The sequence below is a fragment of the Hypanus sabinus genome, unplaced genomic scaffold (genome assembly GCF_030144855.1).
Source record: "Hypanus sabinus isolate sHypSab1 unplaced genomic scaffold, sHypSab1.hap1 scaffold_61, whole genome shotgun sequence".
Lineage (NCBI taxonomy): Eukaryota > Metazoa > Chordata > Chondrichthyes > Myliobatiformes > Dasyatidae > Hypanus > Hypanus sabinus.
This window is the reverse complement of record NW_026781466.1, coordinates 1258561-1275163: the sequence shown is the minus strand read 5'-3', so window position 1 is coordinate 1275163 and position 16603 is coordinate 1258561. Positions and strand designations below refer to the sequence as shown.

Here is a 16603-nt window from a genome sequence, read left to right as displayed (position 1 = left end):
CAGCAAAAGGAGCAACAGGCTCCGGGACATCATCTTCCACCAGGTCATCAAACTGATTAATTCATGCTGATACAATTGCATTTCGATGTTATATTGACTGTCCTATGTACAAACAATCTATCATAAATTACCATAAATTGCACATTTCACATTTAGATGGAGACATAACATAAAGATTTCTACTGCTCATGTTTATGAAGTATGTATCTAATGAAGTCAATTCAACTTAATTCACCCTCTCCATTATCTGTTTGGTCATTCTGGCTCCCATTCCCGTAACAGCTTATTTTAACCACATCACCCGCTCCACCCTCACTAGCACTAGCATGCCTTACCACTTGGATATCAGTCCCCTCTTGTTCTGTTCCCCTAACTAATGAATCCCCTATCACCCCTTTGACCTTTTTCTGTCAGGTAATCCCCTTCACCACCAGTTTCTAAAGTGGTCTACCTTTTGTTGTGTTTGATGGGCACAAGAGTACTCTGCAATGGCTATTTAACCTCATTCCCCTTCCTGACTCTCCCAGTTTTCTGTGTCCTGCACCTTGGGTGTAACTCACCATGTCATATCTATCACCACCTCCAACTCCCGGACGATCCAGAATTCATCCATTTCAGGTTCCATCTCCTTAACGTGCAGGGTGCACATCTGGTAGGTGAGGACATCAAGGACACTGGAGGTCTCACCACCTTCCCACCAATGTCCCCTCTAATTTGTAATGACCAGTGTGCACACAAATCCTATACTGTGCACTTTTTTTACTCGGTGACATGTGCACCGTAAATTTTATACAGAGAGGTAATTGTTTTCACAGCTAGCAAATCACTGTTGATAAGTACTTTGATCTCTCCTAGATTTGATTGAGTTCATCTGCACTCTCACACAACCTATGTAGCAGGCCTGTAATGGGTAATGAAGGATTTTCTCATCAAAGCTTTTGCATATTGTCCATATGTGGTTTGCTTGCTAAATTATGCTTTAAAAAGTCAGATTTGCAAATATTACTCCACTTCTTCCCACTTACAAATTCTCCAGCACCTCTTGCATTGCCACAATACACACAGGTAACACCAGTTTCTATATTGGGCATAAGATTTCCCCTGAACCCTCCTGAGGAATTGAGGGTATATAAAAAATTCATTTTGAACCTGTGTAACCTCTGGCTAAAAGAATAGTTGGGAGTGAATAGGAATTTTGAACTGAAGTGAACTCAGTCTTCAGCGTTTAGCTAAGACAGACTCATTACCAGTTCTCTGTGGCTTGCAGAGAGACACATTGAGAGCTGATCAGATTATACATTGTATCCTCGTTGTGAGTAAAGGGAGGAGGACTCACTGATAGGGACAGGAATGAACATCTGTTTGTAATTAAGTCAGGGCCTTGCAAAGGGAATAACTGAAAAGGACTGGACAGTCCATCCACCTATAATTAAAACCAAACTCTGTTATCTAAGTAATTCAGTTTTGCATCAACACACTTAGGGTGTGTGCCAGTTCAAATAACATCTTGCAATATTAATGTATGGGATGTACGATGTATAAATATATGGCTGTAACCCAAGTCATTCGACTTGTCAGAAGGTGGCAGTGCTCCCCTTTGACAACTGGGTCTCAAAACTCCTGCAGGCATTTGAATGCACAATAAACCATGGCGTCGATAAGAAGCTGGTCTCCTGAGTTTTATTCAGATTCAACTTTAACATTTGGCATCATGAACAGCATCCCAATATAGGGAGTGCCAAGCAGACGGGCTGAGTAAGCAGCTGGACCACTCTGGGGACTGCGGAGACCGAAAGGGAGCCCAATTGGTATTTGTCACTCACCGTTAGTTCCTTTGGACGTACGGTGCCTCACTCAAGGCTGATCACATACCTTGACAGGATCGGGAAAGAATTTGTTGGGAGATTTGTATAAGGTAGGCAAAATTTTACTAAGTGGCCCGGAGGCAGACATGCCAGGTAAATTCATCAATTAAGCAGAAGGTGCAGGCCGGGTAAATTTATCTCATTGTTAATTGAGCAGGAAGCTTTGTGCCCAATAAATTACATTGGTCAATTGCAGTCAATTGATACAAGTAGGCCAGCAGCAGCCCGATACAATTTGTATGAGAGTTCTTCAGACAAGGAAAAATATTTGTGAATGTTGAGTGCAGCGCTGAATAAGAAATTGGAGAACAAAATGCGGCCATGGATGGGGGAGGGTGCAGGAGCCTGGGTTATTACCTCATGAGAACAAGCAGTAAATTTGATTTTTAAAAAGAACTGAGGAAAGAAGTGGAAATTGTTGAAAAGGGAATGAAAGGAAAAGGCAGATGTAAAGCGGAACTTTGCTGGCTATGCCAATGGTGGCATTGTGGCTTCAGCGTTGGACCTTGAGGCAAGAGGTCCCGAGTTCGAATCCAGCTGATTCCCTTGCACACTTTCATCTGTGCTGGGTTAGAGCTGGTGAACAAAACAACTCACCCAGCAGAAGGCAATGGCAAACTACTGCTGTAACTTGCCTTGTACATGATTTCCCAACACCACACAGTGGCGTTGAAGGAAATCCTTGGCTAACTGGAAAAAATTCCGTATGTGACATACCTTTAAAGTGGAACAGTATATTATCAGCAAGTTGGAGGAATAATGCATGTGATAAAGGGATAGAGTAGTGGTCACCAACCATTTTAAGCCCAAGATCCCCTACCTTGGCCTTAGTAAAATGCAAGATCAACCCAGATCAATTAGTTACACACATGCGCACCAGGGCAGAAAAGACCATAAGTAAAGCCCCACAACCTGGAAGTAGCAATAATGTATAAACAATGGGGCACCCACCCTTTTTTTGCACCACAGAACGGTTTAATATTGACAATATTCTTGCGGACCGGCCGACGGGGGATGGGGTGGGTGGGGGTGTTAAACACGATGGGAATACAGCGATACTCGAAGCTGGTTCCTTATGTCCAGTCCATTCTGTAATTTACTTTTCATGGCTCTCGGCACTTAGCTTCTGTCCCGCGCTGCTCAAGTTTTCTCCGCTGAAAAAGCTCAACACATTTGCGTTTAAGTGCAGGGTGCTTGGACTCGGGGTACTAAAGCAGTTTTGAGGGCTTCATTGCCTCATTGGACAGCCTCCTGCCGGCCCGCCGCCAGATGCCTTGGCTTGGTTTGGTTGTTCGAGGGTCGGGTGAGAGGACAATGTCAGGACCGGAAGTCCCTGTGCCGGGGCCGCGGCAGTCACAGTCCGGAGAGAGTGACCGACAGAGCAAGGAGTGTGACAGGGCACGCGCCCACCCCCCCTTGTAGGACCTATCAGCCGACAAAAGTTTGTTTCAGTAGATCACAGCACGGTAGCTGGTCTGATACCTATGAAACGCTGAGCCCGAATTAGGTCGTCTGCGAACATTTTAGCACTGGATTCCCCACGAACATTCAGTGTGCTAAACAGGTTTAGAGGCAGCACTCCAGGCCAGTAGTGATGGCACTTCCCACCGGCCACCCGAGGCCAACCGGTGATCTCTGGCACGAGGGTGTCACTGCGGTTCGGCGACTGATGACCTCGCATGCACTCAAGTTCAACAGTGGGCTGACAGGGAACGAGGAAAGGTGCAGCTGACTCATGTTGTTTCCTCGCGGCCCAGTGGTTGGGGACACTGTGTAGTTACACGCATGTAGAAAGAATGGAACTAAAACCCCACAACCCGGAAACAATCTCTCAACAGTTTCTTTCTTCCTTTCTTTTTCCCGGGATCTACTGGCGAAGTCTCAAAGATAGACTAGTCGATCACAATCGACAGGTTGGCAATCACCAGTATAGAGGTAAGTACTGCAGAAGGAACACCAAAGGTTGGGAGACATTAAAAACAGAGCGTGAATGGGTGGATGGGCGCCGAAAACAACAGCAGGAGAAACACCGTACGCAAACCGAGGACAGCCTACATGGGAGAGAAAGGCAGGAACGTCAGTCTAAAGTTAGAACTGATAGGGAAACACGGGATCCCGAACCCGTGTCTGGCATATCGACCCTGTAGAGTTTTGTGGCCTGCTACAGCACTTTCTCAGGAGACCAAGCCTTTAATGATGGGAATCTGTCCCCCCAATTTAATGTCTTACTGCTTCAATGCTTACCAACTAAGTTAGCCCACATCATTAACAAATAATATGGATTGGCCAGACAATGACCAAAATCGAATGCAACGAGCTTTGACGTATCATTGGAACACGGCTTTCAAATGCCAATCAACCCCGAAGAGAACTAATATTACAGGTGAATGGAAACTGCCTCTGTCTGTCGATGGAGTAGCACTAATCCTGTGCTGCTCTTAGTTTTCTCTCCCGCTCACAGATTAAATTTTGAATTTCAAATTTTTAATTGCTGATTCTTGAAGGGGAGTGATATGTCTATGTCTATGAGAAGTGGGAAAAATCTGCATGAACCTACTGACAAAGGTAATGAAAAAGGAAAGACACCAAAGGAAAGATCTGTTGAAATGCCATCATGGGCTGAAGATATTGTTTGGACACTGAAATCAATTCAAGATCAGAATAAGGCAATTAAAGATCAACTGGAAATGAATATAATGAAATGAACTTATTTCTGGGAAATCTTAAAGATATGGAAACTCAAGTTACTAATCATGAAGAGGAATTGAAGTCAACTAAGCAAAAACTGTCTGAAACTACAACCCATTTGGAAAAATATCGTTAATAAGATTATTGATTTGCAAACTAAGTCTCGCAGAAACAACATATGAATCGTTGGATTGCAATATGGAGCTGAAAATGGAGACTTAATGATTTACTTTGCTAAGCTCTTTCATGATCTATTTCTGACTATTTCATCACAGCCACCTGCTATTGAAAGAGCACACAGGCTGTCCACTTCGAAATTTAAAGACTCAACCAGACCAAGATTTATTTTGGTTTGTTTTCATCACTTCAAAATTAAAGGTCAAATAATGCGACAGGCAAGAAACAGAGTTTTCAGATTCAATGAGTCTGAGCTCCGTTTTTACGAAGATTATCCAAAAGAAGTAATGGAACAAAGAGCAAGATTTGCTTTGGTAATGAAACAAGCATATGATAAGAAACGATTTCCATCTTTGAGCTACACGACAAGAATGAAAGTTTTTCCTCCTAATTCTTCCCCATGTACTTTCTTTGACCCAAAAGTCGAGCTGGATTTTGTCCAGGCTATACCTGTCACCATCACTAACGTTACTACTGAATGAACTAACTGTAAAGCTGTTTGATTATCTGTATATTACTCACACTACGAAAAGAAGATATATGAAGGCTATTTGGATATTTCATTGACAGATTAATAAAAGAAGAAAAGAAAACCTGCTCATCATTATATCCTATCTGATTTTTTTTGGAAAGATTTACGGATCAAGTTTGACTGTTTAAATGGTTAATTACATATTTGACTGAGAAAAGTGGATAAAAGGATTTGTTCCCTTTATCTAATATTTGGTTTGATTTTTTGTTGTTTTTTAAATTACTAACTGGTAGTTTTTTTTTCTACCAACAGGGTTTCTTTTTATATATTTATCTGGGAGGGTTAAGTTACTATGATTTTACTAATTAATATTTTCATCAATTTAGTTCTGTTAAGTATACTATTAACTTTTTTAAATCTGTTTTATTATAGCGCCCTATAACTGAATTTAAAGTTTTCTTAGGGATTTAAAGCTAAACTTAAGATGGGGCTGGTTTTTCTCTCTAATAGATTATATTATTTTGATTATTTTTCTGTTTAAAAAAATGATGGAATGTAAACACTCTCCTTTGTTGAGACTTTACTGTCTTTCTTGCAAGGTCATTTTATATATTTTATGTACTGGCTGGGGGGAGGCAGAGACGAGACCAACAGAGTGGCCCATGTCATTGCATCTATCTTAGCTCACTTGCTTTTTTTTCAGGCTTTTGGGAGGGCGGGTGGGTTTAGAGTTAGGAGTTTTTTCCCATTGGGTGGTTCCGGAGCATGCGTGTTTTCTATATGGCTTTATTCTTCATCACTGCCATCTTTGATAATCCCATAATGGTATGCGTTCTTCGCAAGTATAAAGTCAATTACAATAAAATTATAGTGTGGCAGTTAAATGGATTAATGTAATAAGTTGGAATGTACGTGGTTGGAATCATCCTATTAAATGAAACAAAGACTTAAAATTATTAATCGATTCCAACCTGATATAATTTTTGTTCAGGAGACACATAGCAAGACAGGAGATCAAAATAGATTTTTTTGCTGGTGGAATGGAAAACAACTCCATGCTACCTCTCAGAGCAAAACTAAGGGTGTGTCTCTCTTTATTAAATCTAATATATTTACACAAGAGGAAATTGAATCAGATTCTAATGGTAGATTTTTAATAGTTAAAGGAGTGTTTGTAATAGAAAGGTTGTTTTGGTTAATTTGTATGGTCCTAATTTAGATGATCCTTCTTTTTTAAAAAGAATATTTGCTTTACTGCCAGATTTAAATGAGTATATGTTGTTAATGGGTGGGGATTTTAACTTTTGATTAAATCCTATGATTGATAAGAGCTCAACTAATCAACGACTTCCAAATCGTTTTGCATCAGTTATTAACTCTTTTTTGACTGATTTTGGGTTGATCGAATTATGGGGACATTTACACCCTGATAACAGAGAATATTCTTTTTCTTTCCATGTTTATAAAATATATTCAAGGATTGATTATATTATAGTTAATCCCCGTCTTTTCCCTGATGTTAAAGACTGTGAATATGACACTATTGCTATACCTGATCATACGCCTTTGAGTTTGTCCTTTGAATTTGACAATGACATTTTTGGCCGTCCACCATGGCACATGTCTCAGACTTTATTGTAAAGCTCTGAAGTTACCAGTTTTATTGAAAGCCACACAAAATAATTTCTTTCTTTTTGATGATATAGGAGGTATGTCTAAATTAATTATATTGGATACATTTAAAGCATTTTTACGTGGTCAGATTATTTCTTATTCAACTAAACTTAAAAAACAGGCTAAAGCAAAATTAGATAACATTTCAAAACAAATTAAAGATTTAGATAATAACTATGTGACTTCCCCTAATATTGACATTTTAAAGAAGGGTGGAACTTCAATCATAATATAACCTATTATTAACGCATTCAGTTAAGGGTTATCTACTTAAGTTAAAGAGCCAATTTTATATGTTTGGAGATAAAAATAATAAACTACTCGCATCTCAATTAAAATCAGCCGGAGCCAAGAGGCAAATTTTGAAAATTCGTAGAAAAGATGGTACCCTGGCTCGGCATTATGAAGAAATTACCAAGATTTTTCAAGACTTTTATACTGAAGTTTATAAATTTCAATGTCCAGTAGACTCTTCTGAAATGAATGTGTTTTTTTTTACGAACGATTGCTTTTCCTAAAATTTCTGTTGAGGATCAAAAAACTCTGGATGCCTAAATTACTGAATCCAAAATTCATAAAGCTATTTTCTCAATGCAGTCTGGTAAGGCCCCGGGACTTGCCGGTTATCCTGTAGAATTTTATAAAAAATTTGGAAAATTGCTTTCTCCAGATATGTTGATGTTTAAAGAATCTTTTGTGAAAATTGATTTACCCTCTAATTTTTATGAAGCTTCTATTTCTTTAATTCTCAAAAAGGATAAAGATCCTTCTGATTGTCCCTCATACAGACCTATTTCGTTGTTGAAAGTTGATGCTAAGATTCACTTAAAGATAATGGCCAATCGGTTGGAGAGTATTTTGAGTAAAATCATTCTTAAAGATCGAACAGGCTTTATAAAGGGTCATTATTCTTTCTCAAATGTTCGGATATTATTTAACATTATATATTCACCTTCTTCTAAAACTCCACAATGCCTTATATCTTTGGATGCTAAAAAAGCATTTGATCGAATTGAATGGAAATATTTATTTAACGCTTTAGAAAAATTTGGTTTTGGTATTAATTTTAATAATTGGATTAAAATGATATATAAAGCTCCAATTGCTACTGTTGTCACTAATAACTGTAGGTCTCCTTTTTTCAGTTATCACGGGGGACAAGCCAAGGTTGTCCATTAAGTACTTTGTTATTTAACTTAAGATTAGAGCCCCTTGCTATTGCTCTTTGTGAAGCCGAAAATATTCATGAGATTCTTGTGAATGAGACCATGCACACGATCTCTCTTTACACTGACGATTTATTGATATATATATATCCAAGCCTGAATAATCTATTCCTGCTTTGGTAAAATTATATGACTAATTTGGAGACCTTTCAGGATATAAAATAAATTTTAGTAGAAGTGAATTCCGTTAAATGAATCTGTCTCTATATATGATAATATTCCTTTTAAAGTTATGGATTCTTTTAGATATTTAGGTGCTATAATTACTAAAAATATCAGGATCTTTAAAAAGCCAATTTCCCTCCTTTAGTGGACTTTTTCAGATTTGTTTTTACAAGACTGTTTAATGTCTTTTTCACAGTTAATGGACAAATATGTTATCTCTAATACACATTTTTTCAGATATTTGCAGGCTGGGAATTTTTAACGTGATTTTTTACCAATTTACCCCTCAGCCTGCTCTTTAAATTTGGCTTATGCTATTTTTCAGTTTAGACCTTTTCAAAAACAATTCATAGCAATTGTTTATAAACAGTTAATGAATGCTCGCATGTCGCCAAATGATAGGGTTCAATGCACCTGGGAAGTACAACTTCAACATTCACTTTCAGATGATCAGTGGAGTAAAATTTATTATTTAGTCAATAATTCACCTATCTGTTAATACCATATCTTAATTCAGTTTAAAATAGTACACAGGGCCAAATGTCCAAAGATAAATTGGCGCACATTTTTTCTAATATAAGCCCTATTTGTGACAGATGTACTGAAGAAGTAGCTACTCTAACATATGTTTTGGTCATGTGTAAGTTTAAACAATTTCTGGAGGGATGTGTTTGGAAAATTATCTAAGGTTATAGATGTGGATGTTCAACCTAATTCACTTACAGCAATTTTTGGGATTATTCCAGAAGAAGCAAGCAAAATGTCTGCTTCCGCCCAACAAAATGTTTATATTTATTTCAGAATATTCCAGTTTTTGTTTACTAAGAATTTTTTTGATCGGATTGATTCTATTATTCTATCTTTTATTTGGGATAATAAAAGACCAAGATTTAGTAAACGTCATTTGCAAAAGTTGAAAAAGGATGATGGTCTCACTTTGCCTAATCTATGAATGTATTATTGGGCTGTTAACCTGCATTGTATGTCCTTTTGGTTTTATTGGGTTGATAGGAATGATCAGCCAATCTGGGTAGACCAGGAACAGAGCTGTGAAACAGTTTTATTTAACTTCGTTAGTAGGAGTTACTCTACCTATACAATTAGCTAAAGTTGCTAATATAAACCTATATCCTGTGGTTAAGCACTCTTTACAAATTTGGATCGAGTTCCGCAATTTTTTTATCTTAAAAAAGTTAAACTTTGTAGTATAATTTATCGTAATTACTTTTTAAACCTTCTTGGAGTGTTCCAATTTTTTTTACTTTGGAAAAATAAAGATATTAATTATTTTTTGGATTTATTTAAAGAAGGCAGATTGATGTCTTTTGAACAATTTGCCGATAAGTATTCTCTCTTATATTCACATTTTTTACAATATCTTCATTAGACATTTTTAACAAAATATTTAAGTAATTTTCCTTACATATTGGAAGCTGATTTGTTAGATACTATTATGAATATGAACCCCTTGTTGAAAGGTTCTATTGGAAGAATTTATAATTTATTATTGCAAAGGGATAAGCGTCCTTTACTTAAGATTAAACAGGATTGGGAGAAGGAACTCAATTTCCCTTTTATATGGAAGGATTGGACACGGATTTTGAAGCTGGTTAACTCTTCTTCGATCTGTACTTGGCATTCACTGATTCAATTTAAAATTGTACATCGGTACCATTTGATGAAGGAGAGACTTCCAAAAATATTTCCCAATGTTGACAAGTATTGTGATAGATGTAAAAATGAGATAGCCACACTGACACATAAGTTCTGGTCATGTTCAATATTAAATCAGTTTTGGAAGACAGTCTTTTCGACATTTTCTAAAGCACTCAGAATCAATTTACAACCTAATAAATTGACTATGCTTTTTGGAATAATTCCTCAAAATATCCATTGTATTTCTGTGTCTCACCAACATGCTTGTTTCATTGATAGCTAGGAGGGCCACCTTGTTGAAATGGAAGGTTATATCAGCTCCTACTTTGTCACAATGGCTCTCTCAGGTGATGCTGCGTCTTGGAGAAAATTAGAAGTCGAACCTTTGTACCTTTAATTGATTTTGAGAAGAGATGGGGCTCATCTGCTCGTTATTATCATTTCAGTTAACTCCACAATCTAAATGTAATTTTTTTTTGATATATCTTTTCTTTCTTTTTGGTGGTTTGATTTTTATTTTTGGAAGCTTATTTTATGACGCATGGCACCGGGGTTGTACCTCCAATGGGTTTCTTTTTAATTCACAAATTTTTCAATCCTTAAGATAATTTTTATGAGGCATTGTAAGTGTTGTTACTTCGATGCACTTGTGCTATTTTTAAATAATAATAATAAAAAGATATGAAAAGAATATTAAAGGTGAATATGTTCAGTGGGAAGAAGGATATGAGTGGGCTACATCTGGGGATCAGAAATGGGAACAGAAACCGACCAAGAGACAGGTGGGGACTACAACCCGTTTAGAAATTGACAAGCAAGGATGCTTCCTACCATCAGTACCATCCCTCAGGAAGAGCCCAGTGTAATATTGACAGTTGCTGCTATTCCAGTTCCGTTCATGATTAATATAGGGGCAACTACAACCACTCTCAATTGGGAAATAGTATCGGAAAAGGGATTGCAGTTATCAGACACAACATTCACTCTGTCTGGGTTTGAAGGCATGGAATGTATGTATTCACATAACCAGCCACTGGAGGTGGAATTCCACGGGAACCAGTGTGTGGTTTCATTTACAGTCAGCACCCCGCAGTCGGGGGTGTAATCCAGCAGGGTGAGACTTGCTCTGTCTGTTGGAAGTCGAGATTCTCTGCACAGGCAATGGTGTCACCCTGTGACAGGTGAACAACTGACAGCTTCCCCAATTTCCGACCCCCCTTGTTGTGGGCACTTAATCTGGACTCCACTGCATTTGAACCCCATCTGCCAGTGGTCGACCCCTACCTGACTCTGTGCTGTGACCCTACGGGGTGCTCATCTGAGGAAAGTCAATGTTATGCACCCCTCGAGGGACAGAAGTTCCCAGTCATGGTGATTGGAAAGGCTAAAGGAAAACTGGGCAGTGCATTACTGGCCAAATTTCCGGATTTCCTTTGGTGACAGACAGAACTGGTGGTTCCCCATACCACTGTTAGTGTTTGCCCTGGGTTCAAGCCAAAGAGCCCAGAGTTCATTGCCTACACCCTGAGGAAACAAGCCTCCAGCACCGAGGGAGACTGGCAAGACTTGGCTGCGGTCCAACTCCGATACTGGAAGGAGTCTGAGGTGAAGGCGGGACATCTGGTGAGACACACTTTTAATATTGACCGATCCCAAGATACTGTCCCCCATCTCTGAGCAAATTCAGGCCATGAAGTCGGTCGCACCAACTGTCCCCCTGTCCAGATCACTGTGAAAGAAGGACAGACTCTCCCATCCATTCTGCAATATCCCCACTAGCCCATCCGGATCACAGTGAAAGAAGGACAGACTCTCCCATCCATTCCACAATACCCCCTCAAGCCCGAAGCAATTTTATGAGGATGGAAGCTCTTTTGTGGATCCAGCAGGGAAACGATGCGATAGTGATTGACAGTGAAGTAATTGAACAGGCCTCTTTTGAAGCATCTGACTCCACCCAGAAGGCTGAGCTGTTTGCTCTGACTCGTGCCTGTATCCCAGCAACAGACTAAAGTGGGAACGTTTACACAGACTCCCGTTATGCATTTGGAATTGTACATGACTAGGGGGCTCTCTGGGAACATGGGGATTCCTGACTTCCTCCGGCCACCCCATTAGTAATGCCACCTTTGTAAACAACTTACTCACTGCTCTACAGCTACCTCGAGTTTTGGCTATTACGAAATGTGTGGCCCACACACGCATGTCCGACTGTGTCACTAAACACAATGCTCTAGCAGATCAGACAGTGAAAAGTGTGGCACAATCCTCAGTAGTTGCAGCCTCCTCGGGTTCCCGTCAAGCAACCCTCCATGACTCAAGCAGAACGGGTTTGCCGGACATGAGGGAGGTACGTAATTTTCAGGGGGACGCCTCTGAGGAAGAGCGCAAACTGTGGTTCCAGATGGGGGTGCCAGAAAGACCCTGATCTAGCTTTATGGATTACCCCAGCGGGACAGGTATGTGTTCCAGTTTTTACCAATATTGGCTGATTATATACATGATTTAACACCCCTGGGAAAGGAGGGAATGGTAGGTAACCTGCACCCTGCACAGCGGGTACGAGTCCCTTGACAGGTGGACCTTTTTCTGTCTACAATTTGATTTTATTGAATTGCCAATGGCCCACACTTTGTGGGAAAGTAAACAAAGGGGTACGTAATGAACTAGCTATCAAGCAACAATTCCACTGTGTACACCACCCACGGGCCGCTGGCAGAGTGGAGAGAGCCGATGGCACTCTGAAGAGTAAACTGGCCAGACTAACAGCAGAGGCTGGACTCACTTGGTTGAAGGTCCGACCATTAGCCCTATTCCACAAAGGTTACCCCATAGGGGAAAGCGGGCCTGTCACCAGTTTAAAACATTCAGGGTTGGCCCATGAGGATATCCTGGGGACCAAGACCTTGTGCACCATTGCTCCCAGAAAGCCTACCAGCAAAATTAGATATTGGAAGAGATGGGGAAATAAATATGCCAACTAACCAAAATTTTCCAAGCGTTACATTCACAGGTATGACAGGCTTACAAGGATGAGAACTACCCTGCAGAGAGGAGTGACTATCCCACCATAGAACCTGGGAATTTATCCTGATCAGGAACTGGGATAGAGGGAAAGTTGGACCTTGGTGGAGAGGACCATATGAAGTGTTACTGACCACTCCGACGGCTGTGAAACTGAAGGGGCAATACATTGAAGAGACTGCAAAGATGTTACTGAAGGAACTAAGTAGAAGGACTCTCTCGGATTAAAGGAAATTGTATTGGTTGATAGCGGAGAGTGATGAACCTCTAGGTTTCTTGCCGTGGATTGTCATTTTAAGAGATAGTGCCTGAGTGACGTCAGCTTTCTCGGGGAGGGAGGGGAGAGAGAGAGGGGGGGGGAGGGGGGAGAGGGGGGGAGAGAGGGGGGGGAGAGGGAGGGGGGAGAGGGAGAGGGAGGGGGGAGAGGGAGAGGGAGGGGGGAGAGGGAGGGGGAGGGGGAGGGGGAGGGGGAGGGGGAGGGGGAGGGGGAGAGGGAGAGGGAGAGGGAGAGGGAGAGGGAGAGGGAGAGGGAGAGGGAGAGGGAGAGGGAGAGGGAGAGGGAGAGGGAGAGGGAGAGGGAGAGGGAGAGGGAGAGGGAGAGGGAGAGGGAGAGGGAGAGGGAGAGGGAGAGGGAGAGGGAGAGGGAGAGGGAGAGGGAGAGGGAGAGGGAGAGGGAGAGGGAGAGGGAGAGGGAGAGGGAGAGGGAGAGGGAGAGGGAGAGGGAGAGGGAGAGAGAGAGAGAGAGAGAGAGAGAGAGAGAGAGAGAGAGAGAGAGAGAGAACGAACGTGTGCTGGAAATATTTGACCACACAGCGTGTTTACACTTCCCAGTTTGTTTCATTGAATCAAGGATTATTCATCCATTGTATACCGAATGTGGGATTGTCACTTTGTTTGATCCAGTGGAGTGGATCTGTTGGTTTGGGAGTATCCTGTGAGGACCACTTGTGCTAACCCTTGCCTGGTTGTGGTAATTCACTTGAAGAGGTACCCCTGTGACCAATCACTGTTGGTGATAATTCGTATAATCCAAATGGGCATTTGTTGGATTATTTCGAGGCTACCACTTCTGTTAACCCTTAGCTGGATTCGGGTGTGTTATGTGTGTAAAGGGGGTTTCTTCTTTTTTCTTTGTTACTGTTGGGAAAGGGTTTCTTTTTGTTAACTAGCAGGAATGCTAATTTACTGATAACGAGAATGGTATTCCTTTGTAAACCAAATGGGGATTAATGTTCTTTCTTCTGAGTCTGTAAGCTTTTGTTGACGGGCTTTTGGGCAGATCGGCGCGAGGGGGTTCAAGAGAGAGGACGCAATGCTCTAAGCTGGGCGAGGATCGGACCCCAAAGGGGGGTCCGAGGCCGGGAGATTCTCCAAGGAGGGTGGGGGATGAAGCTAGATGTGCTTGGTTGACCACTCGGAGGGTCCTGAGCTGTTTGGAGAGTCGAGGAGTTCGGAGGGTCCTGAGCTGTTTGGAGAGTCGAGGAGTTCGGAGGGGATAGAATGGTGGCCAGAAGACTTCAGAAATTGAGCTCCAACGGTTGTGCACGAAGTGGTTTGGACTTTGATAAGTTTGGCGCCTTTTCTTTAATTTTCTCTTCATATATACTGTATCGTTATTAATCACTTAGTTATAGTAACCTTTATAAATTGTACTCATTTAATCGCATATGGTGTACTGTCTGTTTGTGGGCGAGGCGGGGACATCACACAGCATCCACACCAGCTGATTACCCAGTTTGGCGGGGCCGAAGTCTGCTCCCCCTAGACAAGAACGAGCTGAGCGAGCCTGAGGCGACCCAGGGTGTTACATTGTGGGGGCTCGTCCGGGATTGATTTCTGTGGAGGCTGTGTGATCACCCTATTTAAATTGTGTCTGTGGCGAAGAGCTGGTGTGCCTTTGTGGGTGTGCGATTGCTGGTTATCGCTGCGTGTGTGTTGTGTGGGGTGGCTGCTGTTGGTAGCAATTGTCGTTGTTCGAGTTCCGACTAGTGCTGACGAAATGGTGGTGGGACCATGGGTTGTCCGTACTGTTTGGAGATTGAGGAGTGACAGGTTGGGATGTTTCTGCAGTGGTGTGCTCCGCCCGGTTATTGGAATAATGTCCAGCCCTAAAGGGGCGGAGGCGTGGGTGGAGCGGACCTCTCAGTTGTTGGGTGAGTGGCAGTGCTTGGCTGAGGAAAAGCGACAGGGACGGGTTGAAAGTTTGAGTAGGCAGGCTGGTGACTTTGTTAGAACTGTCAGGCGCAATTACCTCGAAGTGACCACTGCCAGTTCTGGGAAAGTGTGGGAAAATGCGTGTGGTTCGACTGGAAGTCAAATGCCGCAGCTGGGGGGCTTATTATATCTGTGGCAGGAGATTGGTGGGAAGTTTTTAGGGTATCCCTTTTTGCCTAGGGGGGCAGATAAATTGCTTGCGGTGCCAAGGGGATCTGTCAAGGGGATCAGTTGTTCCGTTGATTCGAGAGGTGTCGGGAAACTGAGAGGAGGCCCAGTGGGGGAACGGCTTGGGGTCTCTGGGGGGCACGTTCCCAGCAATGTACCAAGGAACTCCCGAAAGGAACAGACCCTATTCCTGAAGGCTTAGAGGGGTCATGCGCACAGGTGTTGTTACGGATGGATGGAAGTCAAGTTAAAGCCATCCTCGGCACCGGGGCACTGGTTAAGTTGCTGTACAGTTTGTTTCATAACCGTTATTGGAAACATTTACCCTTGACAACATTGAGGACACTGGAGATTCGGGGTACCAGTGCCGGTGATTATCCAGACGACAGTTGTTGGTCAGTGAAAATGGAGTTCTTAGAGGCAAATGTGGAGGAGACTGAGGTTCATGAATCATTAATGCTGATGTGTCCGGACCCTGTTGAGACGGGCAGCGTTTCTGTTCTAGAGAGAACCAATATCCTGCTGGTGTGCTTGGGGGCCTGCCTGGAGGAGGTGGGTGAGCGTTGTTTGGAGGCATTGTCGATGCACCCAGAGTTTCGAGCTGCTTGTGTGGACGTGTGTAGCAGCATTGGGCTGATTCCCAATTCAAACAAGAGCCAGTGGTGGTACGGCCTGGGGGGACGTAGCTGATGGTGAGACCCTCTTAGTGGACGCTGCGAAATACCACGAGTGAGCGGAGTTGACTGCTGAAGACACCTCGGAGAGAGAGAGGTTGCGGCGACTGGCCCCTGAAGCCGTGGAAGACGTAGCGTGTGTGTGGATTATATTGCGTTGAAGAGGCGCACTGTCAGTGACCAGAATATGGCCCTGAGGGCTGGAGAGGCGATGGCCTGTCTGAGTGGTGCGAAATGGTTTAAGGTGCTGGATCTGAGGAGTGGATGTTGCCAGATCCTGATGAGTGGGGCCAACAAGGAGAAGACGGCCGTTATAAATTCCCTAGGAGTCTTCGGGTCCAAAAAGATGCCACAGGGCATATCTGGAGCCCTTGCAACCTTCCTGCGGGGCAGGTGGAAGACCATAGGGGACGTGGAGGCGTTTGGAGTTTTGGTGTGTGTGGATGATCTCTTGGTGTTTGGATTTGCCTCAGGAGAATATGAAGTGAGGTCGTTGCAGGAGCAGCTGAGAACTACCGAGTTAAAGTGTTTTCGGGACACGTGCGAAGGTCGCAGCTCGTGAGTTACTGTCTCTAGGGAATCAAGTTTGAAATGAAGATG

General features: G+C 42.4%; 1 protein-coding gene across 4 annotated transcripts in view; it reads right to left on the bottom strand.

Annotated features, from left to right (window-relative positions):
* The window catches only part of LOC132389612 (gastrula zinc finger protein XlCGF8.2DB-like), a 59940-nt gene that overhangs the window by 37900 nt on the left and 5437 nt on the right, over positions 1-16603 (bottom strand). Inside the window, exon 1 of one of the 4 annotated variants that reach the window (XM_059962121.1) lies at positions 2817-3002. The exons of the other annotated variants lie outside the window; for them this stretch is intronic. The gene's annotated coding sequence lies outside the window, so the exon portion shown is untranslated. Of the gene's footprint in view, positions 1-2816; positions 3003-16603 lie in introns of those variants that run through there. 4 annotated transcript variants of the gene reach the window in all.